The following is a 5,493-nucleotide window of genomic DNA, read 5'->3' as shown; positions in this document are numbered from 1 at the left end:
GCAAAGTACTTATTAAGTTTTCCTGCTATTTCCTTATCTCCCATCACTAGCCTTCCAGCAACAGTTTGAAGTGGTCCAATGTCTACTTTTGCCTGTCGTTTGTTTCTTATGTACTGAAAGAAACTTTTACTATTATTTCTATTATTACTGGCTAGCCTACCTTCATATTTGATCCTCTCCTTCCTTATTTCTCTCTTTGTTATCCTCTGTTTGTTTTTGTAGCCTTCCCAATCTTCTGATTTCCCAGTGCTCTTGGACACTTTATAGGATCTCTTTAATACATTTTTCTTTAATACATTTCCTGACTTCCTTTGTCAGCCATGGCTGTCTAATCCCTCCCCGGATAATCTTTCTTTTCTTGGGGATGAACCTCTGTACAGTGTCCTCAATTATACCCACAAACTCCTGCCATTTTTGCTCAACTGTCTTCCCCGCTAGGCTCTGCTTCCAGGCTATTTTCGTCTATCTCCTTACAAGTTTGTTTCTCAATTTCCCTTTGACCATTAGGGGGTCTATAATACAATCCCACTAAGGTGAGCATCCCTTTCTTATTTCTCAGTTCCACCCAAATAACTTCCCTGGATATATTTCTGGGAATATCCTCCCTCAGTACAGCTGTAATACTATCCCTTATCAAAAACACCACTCCCCCTCCTCTCTTGCCTCCCTTTCTATCTTTCCTGTAGCATTTGTATCCTGGAACATTAAGCTGCCAGTCCTGTCCATCCCTGAGCCATGTTTCTATAATTGCTATGATATCCCAGTCCCATGTTCCTCACCATGCCCCGAGTTTATCTGCCTTTCCTATTAGGACCCTTGCATAGAAATAAATGAAGTTTAATTTATCAGTCCTGTCTTGTTGTCTGCTTTGTCCCTGCCTGCCCTGACTGTTTGACTTGCCTCTGTTCTCAACGGTACCAGCATGTTTCTATAATTGCTATGATATCCCAGTCCCATGTTCCTCACCATGCCCCGAGTTCATCTGCCTTTCCTATTAGGACCCTTGCATAGAAATAAATGAAGTTTAATTTATCAATCCTGTCTTGTTGTCTGCTTTGTCCCTGCCTGCCCTGACTGTTTGACTTGCCTCTGTTCTCAACGGTACCAGTCTCAGATCGGTTTCTTTCCTCACTATCTCCCTGGGTCCCACCCCCCATGGCTTACTAGTTTAAAATCCTCCCGAGCAGCTCCAGCAAGTCTACCTGCCAGTATATCAGTCCCCTTCCAATTTAGTTGCAATGTGTCCTTCTTGTACAGGTCACTTCTACTCCAATCCAGATATTACTACTCTTGAAGACCTCCTTTTTAAATTCCTGCCTAACTCTCTGTTATCTCCTTCAGAATCACAATCTTTTCCCTTTCTATGTCATTGGTGGCAATGAAAACTATCAAGGAAGCTGGAGGTGGGTCTCATAGGTTAGATGTGCTGGGAGAGGGCATGAGTGGAGACATGTTCTAGAAGTATTCCAACAGTACACTTCAAAAACACAAGCCAGTATAAATTTCCAGCACTACCTACTTCAATAACACAAAATCCAGTACTAAATTCAACAGCCACAGAAGCAGGCTATTGGCCCATCGAGTCCACACTGACCCTCCAAATAGCATCCACCCAGACCTATCCCCCTGGTCTATCCCTGTAATCCTGCATTTCCCACAGCTAATCCACCTATTCTGCACATTTCTGGACACCATGGCAATTTAGCATGGCTAATCCATCTAACCTGCATATCTTTGGACTGTGGGGAAAACCGAAGTATCCAGAGGAAACTCACACAGACATGGGGAGAATGTGCAAACTGCTCAGACAGTCACTCAAGGCTGGGATTGAATTCAGATCCCTGATGCTGTGAGACAGCAGTGCTAATCACTGTACTACCCTAAAATCTGGCAATTCTTTGCTCACTTACAAATGTTATTTATTTCCCCTTTGAAGATTCCTTGTGTCATTTTCACAATTTACTTTGAGCTATCATTGTCCACCATCCGAACAACCCCAAGATGATGAGAATGCTAAAATCAAGGCACAGATAATTTTACATCTAATGTTGAAATGCATTTGAAGTACTTACGGCAAGCTGCGCTGTGAATAAAAAAGGACATCAATGTTCTTGGAGAAGCAGTCACGATCACACAGCAGTCAAGTCACAGCCACTGTGTCAGTTCAATAGGTAGAAATGGGAATAGCTGAAGTAAGGAAAATGAGATATCTTAGAACAGAGCCTAAACATCCCCAAAGACCACCTCTCCCAACCATCACCTGAATCAACAATAGCCACTTTTCCATCTTTTAAAACTAAACTCCAGATGAAAAGAACTTTGGGAACACATCAGAACTGGGGTAGAACATAATTTTAAACATGATTACTTATGATTTTCTGATGTGCTGTTTAAAAATAAAACAAATCCAAAGGCAACTTTTAAAAGGGAAATATAAATACCTCAGGTGTGCTGTCTAAAAATAAAACAAATCCAAAGGCAACTTTTAAAAGGGAAACATAAATACCTCAGGAGCAAGCATAACTAGTTTTATGATGGTACAGTGGAAACACAAGTGATTTTTTTAAAAAATGTGATTACTTAGTGTGGAAACAGGCCCTTCAGCCCAATACGTCCACACTAACCTGCAACCCACCCAGACCCATTCCCCTACACCTAACACTAGGTGTAATTTAGCATGGCCAATTCACCTAATCTGCATGTTTTTGGATTATGGGAGGAAACCCACACAGCCACAGGGAGAATGTGCAAATTCCACACAGAGCCACCTGAGGTGGGAATTGAACCCAGGTCTCTAGTGCTGTGAGGTAGTAGTATTAACCACTGTACCACCATACCACCCATCTTCTTCACTAGTTGCATTCAAACCAAATAACTGTGCTTACTGAAAAAGCAGCACCATGGCTCAGTGGTTAGCACTGCTGCCCCACAGTGCCAGCCCCCCCCCCAGTTGGATTCTACCCTCAGGCGACTGTCTGCGCGGAGTTTGCACATTCTCCCCGTGTCTGTATGGGTATCCTCCGGGTGCTCTGGTTTCCTCCCACAGTCCAAAGGTTTGCTGGTTAGGTGAACAGGCCATGTTAAATTGCACATAGTGTTCAGGGATGTGTAGGTTAGGTGCATTAGTCAGGGGAAATTTAGAGTAATAGAGTAGAGGAACGGGTCTGGATAGGATACTCTTCAAAAGGTCAATATGGACTTGTTGGGCTGAAGGGCCTGTTTCCACACTGTAGGGAATCTATGATTCTATGATAAGTATCTGGATTTGACTCTCTGTGCTAGTGTGAAGTTAGAAACAAATATTATGTCCCACAACTGGCAGATCATATAAAACGTGTCCATTTACATCTATGGACAGACAGAGAACTGATCCGATACAAAGCATGTATCCTTGCAAACTTCAGAGCACAGTGTGCAACATTTGATTTTGCAGTTTTTTATCCTGCGCTGGACAATCCCAGTTGTGCAGAGATGTTTATGAATGACAAATTTAACATTATCAGTCATGATAGCAGAGTGGCTCACTCACATGCAACAGAATCCATATAAATTCAACAGTCATATAGCATACAAACCAATCCACACCAAACATAGTCTGAAACAAGACTTATCCCATGTGCATGCTCCTGGCCTATACCTCTCCAAACCTTTCCTCTACAGGGACTTATCGAAGTGTCTTTTAACAGTTATAACTGGGCCCACCTCCACCGCCTCCTCAGGATGTTCATTCCACATGTGAACCAACCTCGGTGAAAAAATATTGACAATCATGTCTTTCTTAAAATCTCTTTCTTCACCTTTTTTTAAATACAGATTCAGAAAGCCACTTCAAGTATATTATGGGTCAGATGACCTCCACCTGTATCATCCTCTGAATCAGTCCAATTTTAAGATCCAATCCACTGCCTATCTGGCTAGGGGGAAGCAAAAGAGAGACAATGGCTAAGCTGAGCTGGCTCACCAGATGCAGTAGAAATTCACAGAAACTCAACAGGATGTTCAACTCATCTGCTGAGTTTCTCCAACATTTTCTGTATTTGGCCCAGAGTTACTTCTTGTCCTTTTCCCCCTGGATCTAAGTGTGTCACAAAGGGACAGGCGTAAATGGCCTTCTCTTGCTCCTAGTTCATGTGACTGTGCTGAGAAGGCAAACCAGGTGGTGTGAGAATGGAATTCATTAAGAACCACACAGGATGTCCAGTGTAATTCACAGTCTGGTTCACTGCTCCTGTCTCCACCTTTTCCCCTTAGTTCTGAGATTGAAAGATAGTTGAATAAAAAGAACTGCAAATCAAATCAGAAACAAAAACAGAAAAAGCCTGAAATCAGAGTTAATGCTGCAGGTGAAGTGTTCTTTCCTCAAAATCCTCCAAAGATGTTTGTCAGCCAAAGGGTCAAGGAATATGAAGCAAATGGAGGAGGATGGCGCTGGATCGGTGATCAGCCATGACCCCATTGAATCGTGGAAGGCCAAACCCCTTGGTCTGGACGTCCTTCTGATTGCAGGGTCAGTGCAGAGTGAATGTTATGAATGGCTTCTTTCTGTACTTTTGGGAATCTACGCCTACCCAAGCTATTGTGACCTCACAATGACCGGTGCACCCTCACCACGCCAGGTCCAGAATTGTCGAATCCCTCGGGAGCAGAAAGAGACCATTCAGCCCATCGAATTTGCACAGAACCTCAGAAGAGCATCCTACCCAGACCAATCCGCTCCCCCAATCCTATCCCATAAACCCACACTTCCCATGGCTAATTCCCCGAGCCTGCACATCCCTGGACATTATCGAGCAACTTAATACGGTCAGTTTACTTTAACCTACGCATGTTTGGACTGTGGGAGGAAACAGGAGCATCCGGTGGAAATCCAAGCGGAAACGGAGATAACGAGCAAACGTCTGGGCCTAGTCCGCTCCTGGGTTGCCAGTCAGTACGTCTCTCGAGAGGACTCGCCCACGATCCAGAAACGCCGCCAACATTAGCATTCAGTGCCCTGGAGCCGGTCTGCTGGTCACGCATTGCTGCTCAATAACAATGATGTGGAGGTGCCGGTGTTGGACTGGGATGGACAAAGTTAAAAATCACACAACACCAGGTTATCATCCAACAGCACGGACTTTAACCTAGAATTGTGTGATTTTTAGCTTCCAAACAAAGCAGCGTTCACAGCGTCTCTACGGTTCACAGACGTGGTGATGTAAAAAGCGAGTCACGTGTTTGGTGTCTCCCCTTCCCCCTCCCCCTCCCAGGGCGAGAGCAAGTTGTCAATCAAAGGAACTGCAATCACTTTGCACTGGTTTTGCAAAGCTCACTTCAAATACGAAGTCTGCAGTATTCAGAAATATAAGCATAAATCACTAAACAAAAGAAAAATCTGACACTTAAAAATCGAAAATGCCAGTAAATGCAAAAACAGTAAGTACAGCGATTGAATAATAGCAAATTTACAAATTGCTGTATGCAATGTCTCTAACACCCAAAATATTGGAAAAT

General features: G+C 43.5%; 1 long non-coding RNA gene across 5 annotated transcripts in view; it reads right to left on the bottom strand.

Annotated features, from left to right (window-relative positions):
- Window positions 1-5,220, bottom strand: part of LOC122541309 — a 68,842-nt gene extending 63,622 nt beyond the window's left edge. For 3 of the 5 annotated variants that reach the window (XR_006309560.1, XR_006309562.1, XR_006309564.1), the window contains exons 1-2: window positions 4,824-5,217; window positions 2,073-2,187 (exon numbers count right to left, since the gene is read on the bottom strand). This is a non-coding gene — a long non-coding RNA (uncharacterized LOC122541309). Of the gene's footprint in view, window positions 1-2,072; window positions 2,188-4,823 lie in introns of all 5 variants that reach the window. The other 2 variants (XR_006309561.1, XR_006309563.1) reach the window with 2 other exon arrangements.
- Window positions 5,221-5,493: the final 273 nt, after the last annotated feature.

This window comes from Chiloscyllium plagiosum, chromosome 37 (genome assembly GCF_004010195.1).
Source record: "Chiloscyllium plagiosum isolate BGI_BamShark_2017 chromosome 37, ASM401019v2, whole genome shotgun sequence".
NCBI classification, from domain to species: domain Eukaryota; kingdom Metazoa; phylum Chordata; class Chondrichthyes; order Orectolobiformes; family Hemiscylliidae; genus Chiloscyllium; species Chiloscyllium plagiosum.
This window is presented reverse-complemented; position numbering and strand designations above follow the sequence as displayed.